This window comes from Zingiber officinale, chromosome 4A, assembly GCF_018446385.1.
Source record: "Zingiber officinale cultivar Zhangliang chromosome 4A, Zo_v1.1, whole genome shotgun sequence".
In the NCBI taxonomy this organism is placed as follows: Eukaryota; Viridiplantae; Streptophyta; class Magnoliopsida; order Zingiberales; family Zingiberaceae; genus Zingiber; species Zingiber officinale.
This window is the reverse complement of record NC_055992.1, coordinates 79,203,223-79,228,411: the sequence shown is the minus strand read 5'-3', so window position 1 is coordinate 79,228,411 and position 25,189 is coordinate 79,203,223. Positions and strand designations below refer to the sequence as shown.

At 40.9% G+C, this 25,189-nt stretch overlaps 1 pseudogene; it reads left to right on the top strand.

Moving 5' to 3' along the window:
- The window catches only part of LOC121972457, a 141,725-nt pseudogene that overhangs the window by 94,391 nt on the left and 22,145 nt on the right, over nt 1-25,189 (top strand).

Below are 25,189 nucleotides of genomic sequence, written 5' to 3'. Positions count from 1 at the left end.
TAGGTGCTACAACTGTGGATTGGAAGGACATATGGCCAGAAATTGCCCTACTCAGGTTCAGACCCCTCCTCAGCAGTATGTCCAGAACCGAGGTGCTCCTTCACAGCTACACCAGATGTAGACTGCGATAGAAGGCCCTCAGATAAGCCAAGGGAGATTGAAAGCCCCGCCAGTTACAACGAATGCTAGGATTTTCTCCCTCACCAAGGAAGACGTGGCGAATGTGTCTACGGTTATCACAGGTCAAATATTTATTTTCAGTCAGCATGCTACTATATTATTTGATACTGGGGCAACACACTCATTCGTCTCTACACCATTCACAAGGAAGATAGACATGCAACCACAAACCTTAGATTGCAAGTTCTTAACGACCCTGCCTTCGGGAGAAGTAATGCTATCTACTCATATGCTGTGAGCCGCACCCATCAGAATCGCAGACAGAGAACTCTACTGTGATCTGATAGTGCTCGACATGCAGGATTATGATATTATATTGGGATGGATTTCCTGAGCAAGTACGGTGCTTCGATAGGGTGCCGTAAGAGAAAAGTGGTTTTCCGGCCAGAAGCAGAACCGACGTTTGAATTTATCGGAGAGCCAAAGAAGGAAACTAAGAAATTCTTATCGGCCTTAAGGGCACAAAAAAATGTTAAACAACGGATGCACTGGGTTTCTAGCACATGTGGTCGATACAAGTCAAGCAGAGGAACCGAAGCTAGAAGATGTCAGAGTTGTATGCAACTACCCAGAGGTATTTCTCGACGAACTACCAGGGTTAGCCCCAGATAGAGAAATCGAATTTGAGATCGAATTGATTCCGGGTACTAAACCGATCTCTAAAGCACCTTACCGTATGGCGCCGACTGAATTGAAGGAACTTCAGGAACAGCTACGAGAGTTACTTGACAAGGGACTTATCCGCCCTAGTCACTCTCCATTGGGAGCTCTAGTACTGTTTGTGAAGAAGAAAGATGGGTCGATGCGAATGTGCATAGACTACCGAGTGCTAAATAAAGTGACGATCAAGAACCGGTACCCTCTACCACGGATTGTCGACCTGTTTGACCAGTTAAAGGGTGCCACCGTCTTCTCTAAGATTGACCTGAGGTCTGGCTATCATCAAGTAAAAGTGAAACAGGATGATATAACCGAAGACGGCTTTCCGAACAAGATACAGACACTATGAGTTTGTAGTTATGCCCTTCGGAGTGACGAATGCTCCTGCCTTGTTTATGGACCTAATGAATCGGGTATTCTCAGCATTTCTTGACAAATTTGTGATCGTCTTCATCGACGATATCCTCATCTATTCGAGAATCCAAGCGGAGCATGCCGAACACCTGAACATAGTTTTACGAATTTATCAGGAGAAGCAGCTGTTGGTGCGGGAAGCATCCGACGATCGAACCTAAGTTTTGATAATGGCAAAGGATTCAAAGTTAAGATGTGTGGTGATCAACTGTCTGAATGAGATTGCAGGAAAGTCCTAAGTGTACTTAGGTAAAAGCCCTAGCTGCGGTTAGGCAAGGTGAAAACCCTAGGGGGTGGTAACCCTAGGTCATAGGGGGTGGTAAACATATGCGGAAAGTCTTGGTGGGTCGAGTGCTTCAGGCAAAAGTCCTAGGTGGGGGGGGGGGCAGCCCTAGGTGGAAAGTCCTAGTGTCGCGAACCAGGTGAAAGACTGGACCAGCCGGGAAGCGGAAGTCCAACAGAAAGTCCAGAAGCATCGAGCACCAAGCAAAAGTCCAGTCGATCTGGAGGATCGCACTGACATCAGGTAAATCTCCTGAGTGGAGTAGGTGAGGACACATTCCCCGTAGAGGGAACAGTAGGCGTCGGGTCGACCTAGAGTTTCCGGTTGGAAATCCGAAGTCACACCCGGACAGTCCGGAGACTGTCATTATATTCTGTTATCATATTTACTATTGTTTTGTGCTAACTTTGTTTTACAGGGTAAGTGTTTGGGACTAACACTTTTGCAGGACCAAAGGAGCATAAGTTAACCTCGGATGAACAGTGTCCGAGGCGCCTCCATGGGGCTTGGAGGCGCCTCGGGTGGAAGCCAGCACATGTCTGCGCAGAAGACTTGGAGGCGCCTCAGACGTGGCTGGAGGCGCCTTGGACAAGACGTTGGAGGAGCCTTGGAGCAGCCTGGAGGCGCCTCAAGCAGGATAAAGCACGACTTGTTCTGCACTTATCATCGCGGTAGATTCGGTGCCTGGAGGCGCCTCGGACAGCCTTGGAGGCACCTCCAGCACACTATAAAAGGGCACTTCGAACATCAGCTTAATACATTTGATTCCAAGAAATCCTTCTGATACAAGCTGCCTACGAGACGATCCCGAAGTGCTGCAACTTGACACCGACAACCCGGAGCTCTACATCTACTATTTCTCTTGTTGTTGGTAAATTTAACAGATTTTATTGTAATTAGTTTGTAACACATTTCTGAAATATAGTTGTTTCCCACGGAAAGCGATCAAGGATTGCGGGCCTTCAAGTAGGAGTCGATCTAGGCTCCAAACAAAGTAAATTCTCCTATGTCTCTGTGTTTGTTTCTTTATTCCGCTGCGTGTTTTAACTCCGATAGTTTTACGAATCGAACGAAATAGCCGCGAGCGCTATCCCCCCCCTCTAGCGCTTCTCGATCCTACAATTCGTATCAGAGCGGGGTCGTATTGATTTGGTGCAACCACCAATCACGTAATTTTTTCATGGTGTTTTAAATTTTTCGGAGTCAACTGAAATTAGTATTATTACTATATTCCAGTTTTTTTTGTTCGTATCGATCTCGCTCGAAGTCGGTGCAACACCACTCGAGTTAGTTCTTTTTCAATTCTTTACTCCCGCACTACTAATCCAAGACTTAGTCTTGGGACATATTTTTTATTTCTTTTGCATATTCTCTCAATGGCTCAACAAGAGGGGTTCGGCACCGTTCGTCCCCCCCTCTTCTCCAGAGAAGATTTTGTTGGGTTTTTCGGGCCGCGAAAACCACTTTTTTGCGTCGCGGAAACCCCGAATCACCCATGCGACTGGATCTCGTGCGAAGAAAAGATTTCAAAACAAAATTACAAGTACGAGTTTCTACTTAGATCTACTCCTAGATCTACATGAAAAGAGTTATACCTTTGAAGCGAAGCCCTTCGCGTTCCTGCTCGTCTAAACGGTGCCAGATCTCAAGAGTATCAAGATAGATACTCCTCTAGAAGTATCCACACGAACACGTAGGTGGAGAAAACCACACAAAAAGGTGTGCTAGCACCTATGTGTGGTTCGGCCAAGTTGAGGAGGAGAGGGAGAGGGAGAGAGCTCCAAGAGGAAGAAGAAGGAATAATGCACTTGAATGAGGAAAATCAATTCCATTCCCATTCAAAAGTGGCCGGCCAATTCAAAGTGTAACTCCCAAAAAATTGCATAAATGCAATTAATGTGAAGCTATTAAAGAAAATGGCTTTGTAACTTCCATGAGGTGGCACCCATGATGATGTGGAGTAACATCATTGGTCCACATCAATGCCAACTCACCAATGAGGTGGCATAAAGTCAAGTCAAACTTGACTTTTAATCTTCCTCTCAAGTCAAGTCAAACTTGACCAAATCTCTTCCATGGTTGATCTAATCTAACTATTTGATTCAAGCCAACTTAATATAATGAATCTAATTCATTAAATTAAGTTAATTTAATGAGTCATAATCTAAATTAGACTCATTGAATACATAAATCCACTTAGGATTACTCTTAATCCAATTTGATTCATCAAATGAATCTAATCCTCTTGGTTCATCATATGAACCTAATCTCCATCTAATTGTCCGTAGTGTGTGACCCTATAGGTTCTTGTAACGTTGGCAATGCCCTAAACCCATTTAGGAGCATAAGTAATGAGCGGTATCTAGCAACACATCATTACTACCCAAGTTACAAGAATGTTGAGATCCAACATCACCTTGTGACTACTAATTGTGACTCCTCACAATATATGACAAGTGTCCTCCTATCCTACACATCTAGATTGGTCAATGTGAGGCATAGACCATATCATCCTCTGACCAATCTAAATCTTGAACTCCAAGTAGACTCACTAAATCAAATGAGCTCAATATCCTATATTGACTCATTTGGGCATGGCCATGCACTTCGTGGTCTCACTCTATCAAGAATACCGATGTCTCTCCCATCATATAGCAGGGATAGATCCCATCTACATCACTCACATCCCTCTGCATAATTTGTTATATACCCAGTAATCGCCTTTATAGTCCACCCAGTTACGGGTGACGTTTGACGAAACCAAAGTACATAACTCCTTATGTAGGGAACTATGATGACTTCAGGTCTAAGGACTAGTAGTCATACTAATAGCCACATGAGAAAGTATATGACACTCATATAACGATCCATGATACTTTCTCATGGCGGGTCATTCAGTATATATTCTCTAATGTATACCCATGTGTCAACTTGATATCTCTATATCCATGACTTGTGAGATCAAGTCATTGAGTTGACCTACATGCTAGTCTTATTGCATTAACATTGTCCCTGAATGTTAATACTTGACTAGGAATGATTTAGAGTAGTGTTCCCTATATCATCTCATTATCGATTCAACCAATCGATTGATATAGGTAAGAACCTTCTACTCAAGGACGTTATTATACTTAGTTTATTTGGCACCAATACAAGTAAGTATAATAACCAAACAAATGCCTTTATTAATATAAAAATATGATACAATAAGTCCATAATACAATCATCAAATGATTGGCTCTAGGGCTCTAGCTAACAGATTTCGGGTACTGGAAGGGACGAATGGAAACCTACCTGAAAATCCAATTCGAAACCTGGATGATAATCAAGACTGGTTTGGATCTGCCAACGGATAAAGATGGCAATCCTACACCCTGCCAGGATTGGGAACCTGCATTAATCAAGAAGGTGGAGGCAAATGCCAGAGCAACGTGTACCCTCCAGTGCGGACTAACAAAGGAGGAACTAAACCGTGTCGGTCTATTCTCAAGCGCCAATGAGCTGTGGGAGAAACTAATAGAACTCCACGAGGGCACCTCCGACACCAAGGTAAGTAAAAGAGATCTTTTACTTAATAAACTATATAATCTGAAAATGTAGGAAGGTGAGACGGCAAGTTCTCTACACGCAAGAATTCAAGACATCCTCAACTCTCTCCACGGAATAGGGCAAAAGGTAGAGAATCGGGACATCATAAGGTACGCACTAAATTCATTTCCGAGGAGCACATTGTGGGCATCAATGGTAGATGCCTATAAAGTCTCCAAGGATTTATCTTCAATAAAGTTAGATGAATTATTCTGTGAGTTTGAATTACATGAGCAGACTAATGCATAGCCAACCGAGAAGGGGGTTGCTTTGGTTGCAAGTACCAGTTGAATGCGCGAACCGAGATCACGACGAAGAACTGAACCAGAGTCAGAAGAAGAACCCGACTCAGATGATGAAGATGATGAACTAACAATGGAGCTCATGAACCTTGTGAAGAGACTCTACAAGAAGAAGAAAGGCTTCAACAAGAAGGACCTAAAGAAGGCAGTCCAATCCAAGGAGGCCCAACAAAGTTCTAAGGTAAAGTTCGAAGTGATCTGCTACGGGTGCAACCAGAAGGGGCACATCAAGGCCAACTGCCCTAATCAAAAGGATGCGAAGAAGCAAAGAAAGAAGAAGGCCCTAGAGGCGACGTGGGACGAATCCTCAGAAGAAGATACCGACGATGAACTCGATCAGATGAGTTTACTCGCACTGATGGCCCGGGACCAAATCGACGAATCCGAGAGCGAGACCGAGTCGGAGGCCGAGTCCGAGCAAAGCCACAGATCCGTATCTGTTTCTGAAGGGCCTAATCCCTCTGTAAGTATCCCTCTCCTTAATAATCTAGTTAATTACTTATTGCGAAAATTCGCTAAGTCGAACCTTAGAGTTAAGTCCCTTCTCAAGAAGTAGAAGTCCTTAAAGAAGTGACTGACTCCAAATCTTTGACTTAACCAATTCAGACTGGAAACTCAATTCAAGTTCAAAAACTTGAAGAAGAGAACTCTAGTCTGAAAACTCAAGTCAAGGATATGGAGAAAACACTGGAACAGTTTTCTTTAGGTTCCAAGAATCTTGGCCTAATTCTTGGGACACAAAGAGCTGTTTACAATAGAACTGGTCTAGGATTTAAACCAAAAAGAAAATATAAATCCTACTTATCTCTTGTAGAAAGAACAGATAGAAAAACAGTCCAAGCATGGGTCCCCAAGTCCAAATTGATCAATCAAGTTGGACTTGGTCAATATTGGATCCCGAAGGATCAAATACATTACCTCGATAGACCATATCGAGGCTATGATCTAGGGGGAGAAAAAAAAGAAAAATGATATTAATAAAATGAACTTAAAATTCAAAAATAAATTAAAAATTCGAAATTAAATTAAAATCCAAAATTTAAAATTCAAAATTAAATTAAAAATTCAAAATTAAATTAAAATTCAAAACTTAAAATTCAAAAATAAATTAAAAATTTGAAATTAAATTAAAATTAAAAATTCAAAATTCAAAATTAAATTAAAATTTAAAATTTAAAATTCAAAATTAAATTAAAAATTTGAACTTAAATTAAAATTCAAAATTCAATTTCAGTCAAATAAAAATTAGAAGGAGGATCCAGAATAGCTGGCACCCCCAACTAAACTACCCGACTGGGTAACCGAACTTAATCTACCCGAAATTGGTAAACAATAGTAGACTACCCGGCAGGGTAATTAAGGCTAGATAAAATGGGCTAGTTTTAACTTGACCCACGGTACTGATAAAGTTTTTGGATGATAATACGTTAGGGAAGCTTGGACATCACATGTCTAGGAAGATATGACTTTGACCTGGTGCATTTGGCCAAGTGGAACTGATCGAAGCTATCCTTAAATGGATCAACACTAGTTAGACCAAGGTTCAGTACTAAGTTCAATGGGTAGGACTATTTGGAAAACCTCGAAGGCATGTTTACTTTAATGAGTTCCTTATGACTCACCATAGCCCAGAAGTTTATTCAAAGAATGCTTACTTGTTGAACCCAAAACTAAACCTGAATCTAACACAAATTTAAACTAAACCTTTAAATTGAACCTCAATTCATCTCACAAAAATTATAGGATTCCCTGATTGAAAATTTAGATCGGGTGAGATGACTAAGTAATTAAAATCAAACTGATAATTAATTCAAATTCAAACTTAATTTCAAAATTCCTTTAAAAAATCTTTTCAAAATTATTTTAAAAATCTTTAAAAGTTAATTTCAAAATTCATTTAAAAATCTTTTCAAAATATTTCAAAATTAAAACTTAATTTCAAAATTCCTTTAAAAATATTTTCAAAATATTTCAAAATTATTTTAAAAATCTTTAAAACTTAATTTTAAAATTCCTTTAAAAATCTTTTCAAAATATTTCAAAATTATTTTAAAAATCTTTAAAACTTAATTTCAAAATTCCTTTAAAAATCTTTTCAAAATATTTCAAAATTATTTTAAAAAATCTTTTAAAAAAAATCAATTTCAAAATTACTTTCAAAATTAAATTATTTTTAAATTAACTTAAAATTCTTTTTAAACTTAATTAACTTAAAATTATTTTCAAGATGAATTAACCTAAAGAACTTTTATTCAACTTAGATTGGGTGCAGGTGGAAAACTAGGGAGCCTTCTTCAATTGAGTTATCTATCAATCCATTAAAAAGAAACCAATTCAACTATTTTATGTGCGGGAATTGGATCAATGGATGTTGGATAGTGGATGCTCCAAACATATGATTGGAGATAGATTGAAGTTTACTAAACTCAAACTAAAGAACCTAGGATCAGTTGCATTCAGCAACAACGATAAACTTAAGGTAATCGGAAAAGGTAATATCGAACTTAGTTCCGATTTTATTATTCGAAAAGTTCTACTAGTTGAAAATTTCAATTTTAATCTTCTAAGCATAAGTCAATTATGTGATAGTGGATACTTAGTTACCTTTGACAAATCTAGGTGTGTAGTTAAAAATATTGAAAACCCTGAAATCACTCTTAAGGGGCTTAGCAAAAATAACATCTACACAATTGACCTACCCACATCCTCTACAAAGTGTTTTCTAACACAACAAGAGGAAACTGATCTGTGGCACAGAAGATTGGGCCACACTCACACTAGACTCATTTCAAAATGAGTCAAAATGGTCTAGTTAGAGGTTTACCCAAATTAAAATTTATTAAAAACTCAATCTGTAATGCTTATCAACAAGGAAAACAAACCAAGTCAACCCACAAGTTAACTAATCTAGATAGAACCAACTTCTTACTTGAGCTCCTACATCTAGACCTATTTGATTCACATGGAGCCAAGTCACTAAGCAAGAACCAGTATTGCTTAATTATAATTGATGACTATTCTAGGTCCACTTGGGTAAAATTTCTAAAAACGAAAGATGAAACCTTTGAAGTATTTAGTAATTTTGTAATTTAATAGAAAATGAAAAAGATATTAAAATTAAAAGAATAAGAAGTGATCACCGGGGGGGGGGGGGGATTTGAAAATCATAGGTTTACCCAATTCTGTACAATCAATGGATATAAACATGAATATTCTTACCCTAGGACCCCCCAACAAAACGGCCTAGTAGAACGTAAAAACCGAACCCTACAAGAAGCCGCTAGGACTATGTTAAATGAATATAATTTAAATCATCAATTTTGGGCTGAAGCAATAAATACTACAAACTATATCCAAAACCGAATTCTAATTAACAAACTTCACAATAAAACCTCTTATGAAATATATTATAATAAAATTTCTAACTTAAACTATCTAAAGGTTTTCGGGTGTAAAGTTCACATTTTAAACACTAAAGATTACTTAGGAAAATTTACACCCAAATCAAACCAAGGAATCTTTTTAGGGTACTCTACAACAAGTAGGACATATAGAGTCTATAATCAAAATACCCTAAAAGTTGAAGAAACAACTAATGTAATATTTGATGAAGAAAATAATCAACCAAATATAGATGAAAGTATTGACATTAATCCAAAAACTGATGAAGATGATGAAATTCATCCCAACACTAATAAACCAGAGGAACCAATTTCTAACCCAAATATAAGACCAACTAGAGCAAGTACCTCTCACCCACCTGACCAAATTTTGAGTGATCCAAACCTAGGAGTCAGAACCAGATCCTCATATAGGAACCTAAGTCAGATTGCCCTTATTTCAAAGATTGAGCCTAAGACTATAGAAGAGGCTCTACACGACCCAGATTGGATCATTGCTATGCAGGAAGAGCTAGCACAATTCGAAAGAAACCAAGTCTGGGAACTTGTACCTAAACCCATAGATAAGTCCATAATTGACACCAAATGGGTATTTAGGAATAAATTGGATGATTAGGGTGAACTAGTTAGAAACAAGGCCAGACTAGTAGCTAAAGATTTTAGTCAGGTTGAAGGTTTAGATTATGACGAAACCTATGCACCAGTAGCTAGACTTGAATCCATTAGGATGCTGCTAGCCTATGCAGCACATAAAGGGTTTAAATTGTACCAAATGGATGTAAAATCCACATTCCTAAATGGGTTCATTAAAGAAGAGGTCTATGTAAACCAACCCCCAGGATTTGAGGACTTAGACTACCCTAATCATGTATTTAAATTGAAAAAGGCCTTATATGGACTTAAACAAGCTCCTAGAGCATGGTATGAATGACTATCTAATTACTTAACATCCAAAGGCTTTAACCATGGTCACATAGATCCAACTCTATTTGTAAAAACTATAGAAAAAGACATCTTCATAGCCTAAATCTATGTTGATGATATAATTTTCGGCTCAACTAACTCTAAATTTCTAAAAGAATTCGTTAAATTAATGGAAAATGAGTTTGAAATGAGTATGGTTGGAGAACTAAATTTCTTCTTAGGTTTACAAATTAAACAAACAAAAGACGGAATCTACATTTACCAAACTAAATATGCTAAAGAACTAATTAAAAAATTTGGCATGGAAAACTCAAAAATCATAAATACCCCAATGTCCACTAACATCAACATTGACTCGGACCCAGAAGGAAAATCAGTAGACCCAAAGTGTTGGTGCAATCTTAGGTCAAGGTTGACCTGGTTGACCTGACTCGAGTTGACCTGACTCGAGTTGTGTTTTGATGTTTGACGATGTTTGACGAGAAGAGAGTTGTATTCTTGATGTTTGACAAGAATAGGTGTTTGGGAGATTGTAGGTGCAACCTTAGGTCAAAGTTGACCTGGTTGACCGTGATTCGGGAAAAGTCCAAGCAGGGAGCTTGGCACGCGAAAAGTCCAAGTACGGAGACTTGGCACGGGGAAAAGTCCAAGCAGGTAGCTTGGCACGTGGAAAGTCCAAGCAGGGAGCTTAGCACGAGGGAAAATCCTAACTGGGATGTTAGGCAGTGTGGAAAGTCCTGGTGAGTGAAGCCAGGCAGTGGGAAAGTCCTAACTGGGATGCTAGGCAGTGTGGAAAGTCGTGGTGAGTGAAGCCAGGCAGTGGGAAAGTCCTAACTGGGACGTTAGGCAGTTGGAAAGTCCTGGTGAGTGAAGCCAGGCAGTGAAAAAGTCCTAACTGGGATGTTAGGCAGTGTGGAAATCCTGGTGAGTGAAGCCAGGTGAAAGTCCGGGTGAGTGAAGCCAGGCAAGGGAAAATCCTGATGGATCAGGGATGATCGGACATCTGGTGTTGAGGAAAGTCCAAGTAGGTCAAAGGGATTGACCGGACACTTGGCGGAGAATTCTAGCAGGTCAAGGGAGTGACCAGATGCTAGGAATGAAGTACCAACAAGTCAAGATTGACCGGATGTTGGTTTGGACTTGGTTTGGGCGAAAACCATGAACTAGATCGATCTGGTGATCGATCCAGTGATACCTCGAATATTCTGATCGGTCTGGTGACCGATCAGTAACACATCAGTAGCCTACTGTGTGATAACTGATCGGAGTCGATCAGAAGCCGAACAGGAGCGAGGCGCAAGAGGGGCTGATCGGTTTGGGGACCGATCAACACAAAGCCTGATCGGTCCCCAGACCGATCAGGAAGTTCCTTGATCGGTCTGTGGACTGATCAGGAGGTTCCCTGATCGGTCCATGGACTGATCAGGGACGGAACAGAAGCGAAGGCTTCTTCCCTGATCGGTCTGCAGACCGATCAGGATGTTGCCTGATCGGTCCACAGACTGATCAGGGTTCTAGCCGTTGTGACGCAACGGCTAGTTTCTTCGCTGTTTCTTCTTCGCAGGTATAAGGAGACGAGGGCATCTTCTGTGAGAACTCTCTCTTTTTCTTTTTCCTTCTTAGAACTTCTGTTCTGTTGCTGAAGTTTGAGCTTCGACTGAGCTTTGTTGAGCTCACTTCTGAAGCCCCGCGTGAGCTTCTTTCTGCTGAGCTGCTTGTTGGCATTCGTTCGTGAAGTTGTTGCTTCTAGGACTTCAGTCGACGACAAGAAGGCAAGCTTGTATTGTTACATTCATTGTATTTACTTCTTGTATTCCTTGTATTCTATCTTGCTGTTGCGAGTTATTGTGGCGTGGTTTCTCCACCCACAAGGAGTATCTATTAGCCGGTTTTCCGGGTGCTCATCCACCGACGGATTGACTGGACTCGTCCACCTTACGGACACGCCGAGGAGTAGGAGCCCTAATCTCCGAACCTCGTTACATCCTTGTGTTAAGGTTTGGTTTTCTTCTCTTTCGTTTCTTTGTGTTTTCCGCTGTGCTAACTCGATTTGTAGAAAGAAAGCGAATTTGGGGGCGGCTATTCACACCCCCCCCTCTCTAGCCGAGTACGAATGATCCCAACAAGTGGTATCAGAGCGAGGTCGCTCTTCGCAGGATTAACATCCGAGGGAGCACAAGCTAGAGATGGATCAACTCGGAGAAGACATCACGATTCCACCCTTCTACGATCGCGACGACTTCGCGTTTTGGAAGGTAAGAATGAGATATTTTCTTATGACTAACCTGGAGAATTGGAGTTGTGTTCAATTAGGTTTTACTCCTCCATTGGATAAAGAAGGAGAACTTTTGGAGAAAAAGAAGTGGACAAAGGAGCAAGTCCACCAATCAACCGTCAACGATGAGGTATTGAAAATTTTTGAATTTTCTTTACCTAATGATGTTTTGTGTAGGATAGGTGGATACAACAATGCCAAGGAGTTGTGGAACAACTTGGCTAAGTTCCATGAGGAGAACTCCACTTCAAGCCATGAAGAGAAGTCAAGTGAGTCAAGTCGCTCACATCATGGAGGCATGGATTTAGAGGTTGAGGGTCACTCAACATCTAAGGATGAAGAAGAGGAGAGTTCTTCTTCAAGTTTGGAGCAAGAAGAAGAAGCTTCTACCTCCGGAAGGGATGAAGGAGAGAGCGTTCAACCATCCTCAACCCTAGGTAACTCAAGCAATTTAATTTCTTGTAAATTACGTATAATGTTCTTTGAGTGTAGGGAGTATGGACATTACAAGAGTAAGTGTCCAAGGAGGGTTAGGAAGACTCCACCGGCGCCAAAGGTCAAGGAAGTCGGAGTCCCAACACGCAAGGGCAAGGAGCACGTGGTGTGCTTCCAATGCAAGCGAAGGGGTCATTATCGGAGTCAATGTCCGAGGGGGAGGCAACCTCACAAGGACAAGAAGACGAGCACATCGATAGGGGGAGCTAAGGCAAACCCTAAGGTAACCTTTAAGGCTCATTATTGCAATACTAGTAAGATGCATGCTAGTAGTTTGATTGCAATTGACAATAATGATAAGCATGATAATTATAAAAATCGATACACGTGCTTAGGTGCCAAACATGTGAGCCTAGATAAGGATAACACTAGGAAAGCCAACCCTAGGATCAACTCATCTAAGGTTAAGGATAACCTAGGTAGAAACCCCAAATCATCTAGACATATGCCTAGGAATACCTCAAAGAAAAATGATAAATTAAAGTTTGAGGTATTAGAGAAGGAGAATCAAGTCTTGAGGTCAAGACTTGATACTTTGGAAAAGGCTCTTAAGAACTTGGAGAAGTCATCTCTAGGGTTTAAGGGTCAAAAACTAATATCCAAGGACAAGAAAGGTTTGGGTCACAAACCTAAGTCCCAAGTGGTCAAGCCCACTTATCATAATGTTCCATTCGATTATGGAACAAAATCTAGGGCTAGGAAGACCATCACCAAGGTCACAAGGGGAATCACCCCTAGAGTTGATCTTGATGAGTCCCAAATGACCAAGGCTTTAAAGCCTAGGAGGGTCATTAGGAGGGTTGCTAGGGAAGTCATCCCTAGTGAATATTTAGTGAACCCAATGAGCTCAAATAGGTATTGGGTTCCTAGGAGCGTGATTTCATCACGCTAGATGGATTAGAGTGTGCCAACCTTATTTGGATAGATAGTTAATCTATTCATAGCAAAAGGTGGCATTTGAGGAATTTTCAAGGTGTAATCAAGCCTTGAAAATGAAATGGAAAATTATTCCTAAGGTGATTAGGATGTGCCAATCTCAATTAAGGAGTTTTCTAGAGTCAATCTAATTGGCACATAGTGATCTAAAAATCTTTTGTATTTGATTTTAGGTCCATTACACTTAGGAATATAGAATTTATGGCAAAATGATCAAAATTATCAAAAATTGCAACTAAGACTAGAATTAGGTATTTTCTATACCTTTATATTCTATTTGCCATGTATTTTTTGCCATATGCCATGTCATGACATCATATTTATTTTATGATCATTTAAAATGTCATGATAATGCTTAGGTTAGTTATATGTCATGCCTTAGTTAAAGTTTCATACTTTATGCCATGACATCATGACATTGGCACATGTTATTATGTATGATATCATTTTATTCCATGTCATCATTTCTTGCATTTATAATCAATGAAATTGATCTAAGGATAAACAACACAATTTGATATGGAGATCAAGTTGTTGTTTTAGAAAAATGCATGAGAACTTAGATTAAGCTAACCTAAACCCATATCTCACACCAAAATTGACTTGAATGTGTTTGATACACCTTAGATGTGTGTGAGATATTAGGATGATGAGTTAGGATCAAGGTGCATGGTTTCTTGTACCTAGATGAGCCTAATTCTAAATGGGGGATCATAGGGAAAGCTTGTGTACAAGTCATGTACATTTAGCCCTAAGATTATGGTCCCAAATTAAAGGGTTTAAAAGCATTTTAAAATTGATTTGAAAAACCTTGATGAAGCTTTCCTAGTGATAGCATTCATCATTGAACATTGTGATACAAAGTTGAGTTAAACTTGAACTATTTCAAAGTTTTTGAACTTTGTATCAAGATTGAAAAATGGAAACTATTTTCATAGAAAACTATTTTTCCTTGATAGTGTATGATATGAGGAATGTATCCTCAAAGTTTCGTAATTTTTGGAATTTTCTGTAATTTTCTGTGAGTTTCTGAACTTCTCCCGGGGAGAAAATCAGAAATCTCTGATTTCAGAGGCTGGATCGGTCACAGGACCGATCCAGGGAAGGCCTGATCGGTCTGGTGACCGATCAGTGACGATCCAGTGCGATCAGTGAAGCGTGGATCGGTCTGGGGACCGATCCATGGGGCTTCTGATCGGTCTGAGGACCGATCAGCGCGTGCCAGTTTCTGATTTTCAGCAGGTGTCTGAAATTTCAGTTTTTGGGAGTGAGTTTCGGGTTTCTAAAGGTTTGAAACTCTCCAAGACATTATTGGTGCAATGGTCAAGGGAGAGTTGACCTTTAGGGGGAGTTTTACCTAATTGTCAAGGGGGAGTTGACTTTTAGGGGGAGTTTTTACTCCTTAAGACTTTCGAGGATTAGTGATATGGGATTATCACTAAATTGAGTGTTGAGTTTAGTTTCAAGGGAGAAATTAAGGGTTTCAATAAAAGGTATGAGACTTTCATTAGGAAGAAACTCTTGACCTTGATTCCCTCTTTTTGATGTGTGTCAAAAAGGGGGAGAGATGTCCCAAGGGGGAGAGTGTAGGTTTTGGAATAATGTTCAAGGAAGAACATTGGAAAACCTAAGTTAGGTTATCGGGTTAACCTAACTTGATTTTGGATTTTGTCAAACATCAAAAAGGGGGAGATTGTTGGTGCAATCATAGGTCAAGGTTGACCTGGTTGACCTGACTCGAGTTGACCTGACTCGAGTTGTGTTTTGATGTTTGACGATGTTTGACGAGAAGAGAGTTGTATTCTTGATGTTTGACAAGAATAGGTGTTTGGGAGATTGTAGGTGCAACCTTAGGTCAAAGTTGACCTGGTTGACCGTGATTCGGGAAAAGTCCAAGCAGGGAGCTTGGCACGCGAAAAGTCCAAGTACGGAGACTTGGCACGGGGAAAAGTCCAAGCAGGTAGCTTGGCACGCGGAAAGTCCAAGCAGGGAGCTTGGCACGAGGGAAAGTTCTAACTGGGATGTTAGGCAGTGTGGAAAGTCTTGGTGAGTGAAGCCAGGCAGTGGGAAAGTCCTAAACTGGGATGCTAGGCAGTGTGGAAAGTCCTCGTGAGTGAAGCCAGGCAGTGGGAAAGTCCTAACTGGGACGTTAGGCAGTTGGAAAAGTCCTGGTGAGTGAAGCCAGGCAGTGAAAAAGTCCTAACTGGGATGTTAGGCAGTGTGGAAATCCTGGTGAGTGAAGCCAGGTGAAAGTCCGGGTGAGTGAAGCCAGGCAAGGGAAAATCCTGATGGATTAGGGATGATCGGACATCTGGTGTTGAGGAAAGTCCAAGTAGGTCAAAGGGATTGACCGGACACTTGGCGGAGAATTCTAGCAGGTCAAGGGAGTGACCAGATGCTAGGAATGAAGTACCAACAAGTCAAGATTGACCGGATGTTGGTTTGGACTTGGTTTGGGCGAAAACCATGAACTAGATCGATCTGGTGATCGATCCAGTGATACCTCGAATATTCTGATCGGTCTGGTGACCGATCAGTAACACATCAGTAGCCTACTGTGTGATAACTGATCGGTCTGGTGACCGATCAGGAGTCGATCAGAAGCCGAACAGGAGCGAGGCGCAAGAGGAGCTGATCGGTCTGGGGACCGATCATCACAAAGCCTGATCGGTCCACAGACCGATCAGGCACGGAACAGAAGCGAAGGCTTCTTCCCTGATCGGTCTGCAGACCGATCAGGATGTTGCCTGATCGGTCCACAGACCGATCAGGGTTCTAGCCGTTGTGACGCAACGGCTAGTTTCTTCGCTGTTTCTTCTTCGCAGGTATAAGGAGACGAGGGCATCTTCTGTGAGACCTCTCTTTTTTCTTTTTCCTTCTTAGAACTTCTGTTCTGCTGCTGAAGTTTGAGCTTCGACTGAGCTTTGTTGAGCTCACTTCCGAAGCCCCGCGTGAGCTTCTTTCGGCTGAGCTGCTTGTTGGCATTCGTCCGTGAAGTTGTTGCTTCCAGGACTTCAGTCGACGACAAGAAGGCAAGCTTGTATTGTTACATTCATTGTATTTACTTCTTGTATTCCTTGTATTCTATCTTGCTGTTGCGAGTTATTGTGGCGAGGTTTCTCCACCCACAAGGAGTATCTATTAGCCGGTTTTCCGGGGGCTCATCCACCGACGGATTGACTGGACTCGTCCACCTTACGGACACGCCGAGGAGTAGGAGCCCTAATCTCCGAACCTCGTTACATCCTTGTGTTAAGGTTTGGTTTTCTTCTCTTTCGTTTCTTTGTGTTTTCCGCTGTGCTAACTCGATTTGTAGAAAGAAAGCGAATTTGGGGTCGGCTATTCACACCCCCCCTCTCTAGCCGAGTACGAAAGATCCCAACAAGTGGTATCAGAGCGAGGTCGCTCTTCGCCGGATTAACATCCGAGGGAGCACAAGCTAGAGATGGATCAACTCGGAGAAGACATCACGATTCCACCCTTCTACGATCGCGACGACTTCGCGTTTTGGAAGGTAAGAATGAGATATTTTCTTATGACTAACCTGGAGAATTGGAGTTGTGTTCAATTAGGTTTTACTCCTCCATTGGATAAAGAAGGAGAACTTTTGGAGAAAAAGAAGTGGACAAAGGAGCAAGTCCACCAATCAACCGTCAACGATGAGGTATTGAAAATTTTTGAATTTTCTTTACCTAATGATGTTTTGTGTAGGATAGGTGGATACAACAATGCCAAGGAGTTGTGGAACAACTTGGCTAAGTTCCATGAGGAGAACTCCACTTCTAGCCATGAAGAGAAGTCAAGTGAGTCAAGTCACTCACATCATGGAGGCATGGATTTAGAGGTTGAGGGTCACTCAACATCTAAGGATGAAGAAGAGGAGAGTTCTTCTTCAAGTTTGGAGCAAGAAGAAGAAGCTTCTACCTCCGGAAGGGATGAAGGAGAGAGCGTTCAACCATCCTCAACCCTAGGTAACTCAAGCAATTTAATTTCTTGTAAATTACGTATAATGTGCTTTGAGTGTAGGGAGTATGGACATTACAAGAGTAAGTGTCCAAGGAGGGTTAGGAAGACTCCACCGGCGCCAAAGGTCAAGGAAGTCGGAGTCCCAACACGCAAGGGCAAGGAGCACGTGGTGTGCTTCCAATGCAAGCGAAGGGGACAGTCAATGTCCGAGGGGGAGGCAACCTCACAAGGACAAGAAGACGAGCACATCGATAGGGGGAGCTAAGGCAAACCCTAAGGTAACCTTTAAGGCTCATTATTGCAATACTAGTAAGATGCATGCTAGTAGTTTGATTGCAATTGACAATAATGATAAGCATGATAATTATAAAAATCGATACACGTGCTTAGGTGCCAAACATGTGAGCCTATATAAGGATAACACTAGGAAAGCCAACCCTAGGATCAACTCATCTAAGGTTAAGGATAACCTAGGTAGAAATCCCAAATCATCTAGACATATGCCTAGGAATAACTCAAAGAAAAATTATAAATTAAAGTTTGAGGTATTAGAGAAGGAGAATCTAGTCTTGAGGTCAAGACTTGATACTTTGGAAAAGGCTCTTAAGAACTTGGAGAAGTCATCTCTAGGGTTTAAGGGTCAAAAACCAATATCCAAGGACAAGAAAGGTTTGGGTCACAAACCTAAGTCCCAAGTGGTCAAGCCCACTTATCATAATGTTCCATTCGATTATGGAACAAAATCTAGGGCTAGGAAGACCATCAGCAAGGTCACAAGGGGAGTCACCCCTAGAGTTGATCTTGATGAGTCCCAAATGACCAAGGCTTTAAAGCCTAGGAGGGTCATTAGGAGGGTTGCTAGGGAAGTCATCCCTAGTGAATATTTAGTGAACCCAATGAGCTCAAATAGGTATTGGGTTCCTAGGAGCGTGATTTCATCACGCTAGATGGATTAGAGTGTGCCAACCTTATTTGGATAGATAGTTAATCTATTCATAGCAAAAGGTGGCATTTGAGGAATTTTCAAGGTGTAATCAAGCCTTGAAAATGAAATGGAAAATTATTCCTAAGGTGATTAGGATGTGCCAATCTCAATTAAGGAGTTTTCTAGAGTCAATCTAATTGGCACATAGTGATCTAAAAATCTTTTGTATTTGATTTTAGGTCCATTACACTTAGGAATATAGAATTTATGGCAAAATGATCAAAATTATCAAAAATTGCAACTAAGACTAGAATTAGGTATTTTCTATACCTTTATATGCTATTTGCCATGTATTGTTTGCCATATGCCATGTCATGACATCATATTTATTTTATGATCATTTAAAATGTCATGATAATGCTTAGGTTAGTTATATGTCATGCCTTAGTTAAAGTTTCATACTTTATGCCATGACATCATGACATTGGCACATGTTATTATGTATGATATCATTTTATTCCATGTCATCATTTCTTGCATTTATAATCAATGAAATTGATCTAAGGATAAACAACACAATTTGATATGGAGATCAAGTTGTTGTTTTAGAAAAATGCATGAGAACTTAGATTAAGCTAACCTAAACCCATATCTCACACCAAAATTGACTTGAATGTGTTTGATACACCTTAGATGTGTGTGAGATATTAGGATGATGAGTTAGGATCAAGGTGCATGGTTCTTGTACCTAGATGAGCCTAATTCTAAATGGGGGATCATAGGGAAAGCTTGTGTACAAGTCATGTACATTTAGCCCTAAGATTATGGTCCCAAATTAAAGGGTTTAAAAGCATTTTAAAATTGATTTGAAAAACCTTGATGAAGCTTTCCTAGTGATAGCATTCATCATTGAACATTGTGATACAAAGTTGAGTTAAACTTGAACTATTTCAAAGTTTTTGAACTTTGTATCAAATTTGAAAAATGGAAAGTATTTTCATAGAAAACTATTTTTCCTTGATAGTGTATGATATGAGGAATGTATCCTCAAAGTTTCGTAATTTTTGGAATTTTCTGTAATTTTTTGTGAGTTTCTGAACTTCTCCCGGGGAGAAAATCAGAAATCTCTAATTTCAGAGGCTGGATCGGTCACCGGACCGATCCAGGGAAGGCCTGATCGGTCTGGTGACCGATCAGTGATGATCCAGTGCGATCAGTGAAGCGTGGATCGGTCTGGGGACCGATCCATGGGGCTTCTGATCGGTCTGAGGACCGATCAGCGCGTGCTAGTTTCTGATTTTCAGCAGGTGTCTGAAATTTCAGTTTTTGGGAGTGAGTTTCGGGTTTCTAAAGGTTTGAAACTCTCCAAGACATTGTTGGTGGAATGGTCAAGGGGGAGTTGACCTTTAGGGGGAGTTTTACCTAATTGTCAAGGGGGAGTTTTTACTCCTTAAGACTTTCGAGGATTAGTGATATGGGATTATCACTAAATTGAGTGTTGAGTTTAGTTTCAAGGGGGAAATTAAGGGTTTCAATGAAAGGTATGAGACTTTCATTAGGAAGAAACTCTTGACCTTGATTCCCTCTTTTTGATGTGTGTCAAAAAGGGGGAGAGATGTCCCAAGGGGGAGAGTGTAGGTTTTGGAAGAATGTTCAAGGAAGAACATTGGAAAACCTAAGTTAGGTTATCGGGTTAACCTAACATGATTTTGGATTTTGTCAAACATCAAAAAGGGGGAGATTGTTGGTGCAATCTTAGGTCAAGGTTGACCTGGTTGACCTGACTCGAGTTGACCTGACTCGAGTTGTGTTTTGATATTTGACGATGTTTGACGAGAAGAGAGTTGTATTCTTGATGTTTGACAAGAATAGGTGTTTGGGAGATTGTAGGTGCAACCTTAGGTCAAAGTTGACCTGGTTGACCGTGATTCGGGAAAAGTCCAAGCAGGGAGCTTGGCACGCGAAAAGTCCAAGTACGGAGACTTGGCACGGGAAAAGTCCAAGCAGGTAGCTTGGCACGCGGAAAGTCCAAGCAGGGAGCTAGGCACGAGGGAAAGTCCTAACTGGGATGTTAGGCAGTGTGGAAAGTCCTGGTGAGTGAAGCCAGGCAGTGGGAAAGTCCTAACTGGGATGCTAGGCAGTGTGGAAAGTCCTGGTGAGTGAAGCCAGGCAGTGGGAAAGTCCTAACTGGGACGTTAGGCAGTTGGAAAGTCCTGGTGAGTGAAGCCAGGCAGTGAAAAAGTCCTAACTGGGATGTTAGGCAGTGTGGAAATCCTGGTGAGTGAAGCCAGGTGAAAGTCCGGGTGAGTGAAGCCAGGCAAGGGAAAATCCTGATGGATCAGGGATGATCGGACATCTGGTGTTGAGGAAAGTCCAAGTAGGTCAAAGGGATTGACCGGACACTTGGCGGAGAATTCTAGTAGGTCAAGGGAGTGACCAGATGCTAGGAATGAAGTACCAACAAGTCAAGATTGACCGGATGTTGGTTTGGACTTGGTTTGGGCGAAAACCATGAACTAGATCGATCTGGTGATCGATCCAGTGATACTCGAATATTCTGATCGGTTTGGTGACCGGTCAGTAACATACTGTGTGATAACTGATCGGGCTGGTGACCGATCCGGAGTCGTCGCAGAAGCCGAACAGGAGCGAGGCACAAGAGGGGCTGATCGGTGCGGGGACCGATCGCCTGGCTGATCGGTCCCCATCGATCGAGAGTTCCGATCGATGCGTGGACCGATCGAGGAAACTCTGATCGGTCCATGGACCGATCGGGACGGAACAGCGAGCTTCTTCACGATCGATCTGCACCGATCAGGGATGTTACTGATCGGTCCACGCACCGATCGGGTTCTAGTTGTGATGCAGCACTAGTTTCTTATTGTTTCTTCTTGGCGGTATAAGGAGGCGAGGGCATCTTCGTGAGAACTCTCTCTCTTCTTTTCTGCTGCTGAAGTTTGAGCTTCGATTGAGCTTTGTTGAGCTCACTTCCGAAGCCCTGCGCTGAGCTGCTTGTTGGCATTCGTCCGTGAAGTTGTTGCTTCCAGGACTTCAGTCGACGACAAGAAGGCAAGCTTGTATTGTTACATTCATTGTATTTACTTCTTGTATTCCTTGTATTCTATCTTGCTGTTGCGAGTTATTGTGGCGAGGTTTCTCCACCCACAAGGAGTATCTATTAGCCGGTTTTCCGGGGGCTCATCCACCGACGGATTGACTGGACTCGTCCACCTTACGAACACGCCGAGGAGTAGGAGCCCTAATCTCCGAACCTCGTTACATCCTTGTGTTAAGGTTTGGTTTTCTTCTCTTTCGTTTCTTTGTGTTTTCCGCTGTGCTAACTCGATTTGTAGAAAGAAAGCGAATTTGGGGGCGGCTATTCACACCCCCCCTCTCTAGCCGAGTACGAACGATCCCAACACAAAGTACTATAGAAGTATAATAGGAAGCCTACTCTACCTAACTACAAGTCGACCAGATATAATATTTGCAGTTGGTATGTGCGCAAGATACCAATCTTGTGCAAAAGAATCACATTTAACATATGTTAAAAGAATACTTAGATATATAACAGGCACCCTCAATATAGGACTTTGGTACCCTAGAACTAGCACCTTTGACCTGTTTGTCTATTCTGACTCAGACTATGCCGGGTGCAAATTAGACAGAAAAAGTATAAGTGGTAGCTGCCAAATCCTAGGTTAGTGCCTAGTAAGTTGGTCAAGCAGAAAGCAACATTGTGTTGCTCTATCCACCACTGAAGCTGAATACATAACACTAGGAGAGTGTGCCTCTCAAGTTTTGTGCATGATGCATACCTTAAAAGATTATGAATTAGAATACAAAAATACAAAAATATTAATTGATAATATAAGATCAATTAATCTAACTAAAAATCCAATTCACCACTCTAGGACTAAACACATAGAGGTAAAACACCACTTTGTAAGGAATCATGTAGCTAAAGGTGAACTTACACTCAACTATGTTGAGTCCAAATCAAACCTAGCTAACATTTTCACAAAATCCTTACCTGAACTTGAGTTCAGTGCACTTAGAAGACAAATAGGGATGTGTTGGGTAGAATAGATATTAATTTCCAAAATTCATTGTCTTACTTCAAAACTCATTCTCTTATTTTTTTAAAAAAAAATCTAGGAAAAATAATGATTTCAAAATCCCCTTTTCTTAGAATTTTCAAAAATTGGACTTAGTTTAGGCTTTACCCTAGAAATCATGTTCCCCTAGGTTTAAGCCAGAGCATTTCACAAACACCTAGGTATTGTTGGGTTTTTCGGGCCGCGAAAACTGCTTTTTTGCGTCGCGGAAACCCCGAAACCCCCACCACCGGATCCGTGTGAAGATAAAACTTTCGAAAAACTTACGAGTACGAGTTTCTAAACCTCGATCTATAGTAGATCTACAAAGGAGAAGGAATATACCCTTGATGCGAAGCCCTTCGCAATCCCGCTTGTCCTCGATTCGTCGGATCTCGAAAGTGTCAAAGTAGACACTTCTCTATGTGTATCCACACAAGAAAGAGATGGAGAAAAATCTCTAAGGATGTGCTAGCAACCTTAGAGATCAGTAATGGAGAAGAGGGAGAGCAAGAAGAAAGCTAGAGAGGAAGAAGATGGGAGTTACAACAAAAAAATGAAACTCACCACATGAAATCAAAGTGGTCGGCCACTTTAGTGGAGGTTGTAACCTCAATGGGATACCAAGAGTCACAACTCTTGGTAACTCCCATAAGGTGGCATCTCACTTAAGTAACCATGATGATGTGACACATCATCATTGGCCCACTCAATGTCAACTCACCAATGAGGTGGCATAAAGTCAAGTCAAACTTGACTCTTCATCTTCCTCTCAAGTCAAGTCAAACTTGACCACTTCTCTTCCATGGTTGATCAAATCTAACCATTGGTTCAAGTCAATTTTAATTTAATGAATCTCTATTCATTGAATTAAATTGATTCAATGAGTCTAAGTCCAAATTAAACTCACTTAACACATGAACCAAATTGAGTCCAACTCAATTAGCATAATTTGAATTACTCTTAATCCAATTTGGTTCATCACATGAACCTAATCCTTTAGGTTCATAAAATGAACCTAATCTCCATTAAATTGCCCTTTGTGTGTGACCCTATAGGTTCTTATAACGTTGCCAATGCTTCTAAACCCTTTTAGAAGCATAAGTAATGAGCAGTATCTAGCAACACTCATTACTACCCAAGTTATAAGAATGTTGAGATCCAACATCACCTTGTGACTATTAATTGTGACTCCTCACAATATATGATAAGTGTCCTCTTATCCTAGACATCTAGATTGATCAAAGTGAGGTAAAGACTGTGTCATTCTCTGACCAATCTAAATCTTGAACTCCAAGTAGACTCACTAAATCAAATGAGCACAATATCTCATATTGACTCATTTGGGCTTGGCCATGCACTTCGTGGTCTCACTCTATCAAGAAAATCAATGTCGCTCCAATCATATAGGAGGGATAGATCCCATCTACATCACTCACATCCCTTTGCATAATTCGTTACATACCCAGTAATCGTCTTTATAGTCTAACCAGTTACGGGTGATGCTTGACGAAACTAAAATACATAACTCCTTATGTAGGGATCCATGGTGACTTCAGGTCCAAGGACTAGTAGTCATACTAATAGCCACATGAGAAAGTATATGACACTCATATAACGATCCATGATACTTTCTCATGGCGAGTCATTAAGTATACATTCTCCAATACATACCCATGTGTCAACTTGATATCTCTATATCCATGACTTGTGAGATCAAGTCATCGAGTTGACGTACATGCTAGTCTTATTGCATTAACATTGTCCCTGAATGTTAACACTCGACTAGGAATGATTAAGAGTAGTGTTCCCTATATCATCTCACTATCGGTTCAACTAACCGATTGATATAGGAGAGAACCTTCTACTCAAGGACGCTATTATACTTAGTTTATTTGGCACCAATACAAGTAAGTATAATAACCAAAACAAATGCCTTTATTTATATATAAGAATATGATACAATAAGTCCATAATATAATCATCAAATGATTGGCTCTAGGGCTCTAACTAACAATCTCCCACTAGCACTAGTGCAAATCAGTGTAGGCTCTAAGCCCCAATGACCTAGTGTGACCATCATGCTTCCTCTGTGCTAAATCCTTGGTCAAGGGATCTGCGATGTTAGCCTCTGTAGGTACTTTGCAAATCTTCACATCTCCTCTCTCGATAATCTCTCGAATGAGATGGAAGCGCCGTAGTATGTGTTGTAACGACCCAATTTTCCCCATTAGGAGTTTTAAACATTCTTAAAAATATTTAGAAATGCTATTAAAATATTCTAGAGATTTTTATAATTTTTTAGAGTATTTTTATGAAAATTTTGGAGGTCGTATGGTATTTTTACCAAAAGAAAGAAGTTGTGACAAAAAATGTCCAAGCCGAGGCTCGAACCGGCAGCCCCTAACCCGAGCAAAACCTGGCTAACCAACTGGGCTAGCAGTTGTTATTTAATCAAATAAAGGGAGAATTTTATTTAAGTGGTAGAAGTTAATAACAAGAAATAATAGGGAGAAAAATGGTTGCAGCCGGGATTCGAACCCGCGACTCCAACCATGAGCCAAACCCGACTAACCAGGTGATCCATCCGTCGATTCTGTTTAGAAGAGGTAGGAAAATTATTTAACAAGTTAACAGAATATGGAGATTATAAAGAGGGATAAGTTGAGGTGGTAAATTCCCAAACCGAAAACCCTTTCCCTCTCCTTTCCTCTCCCGATCGCGAGCGACGGCGATTCCTTCT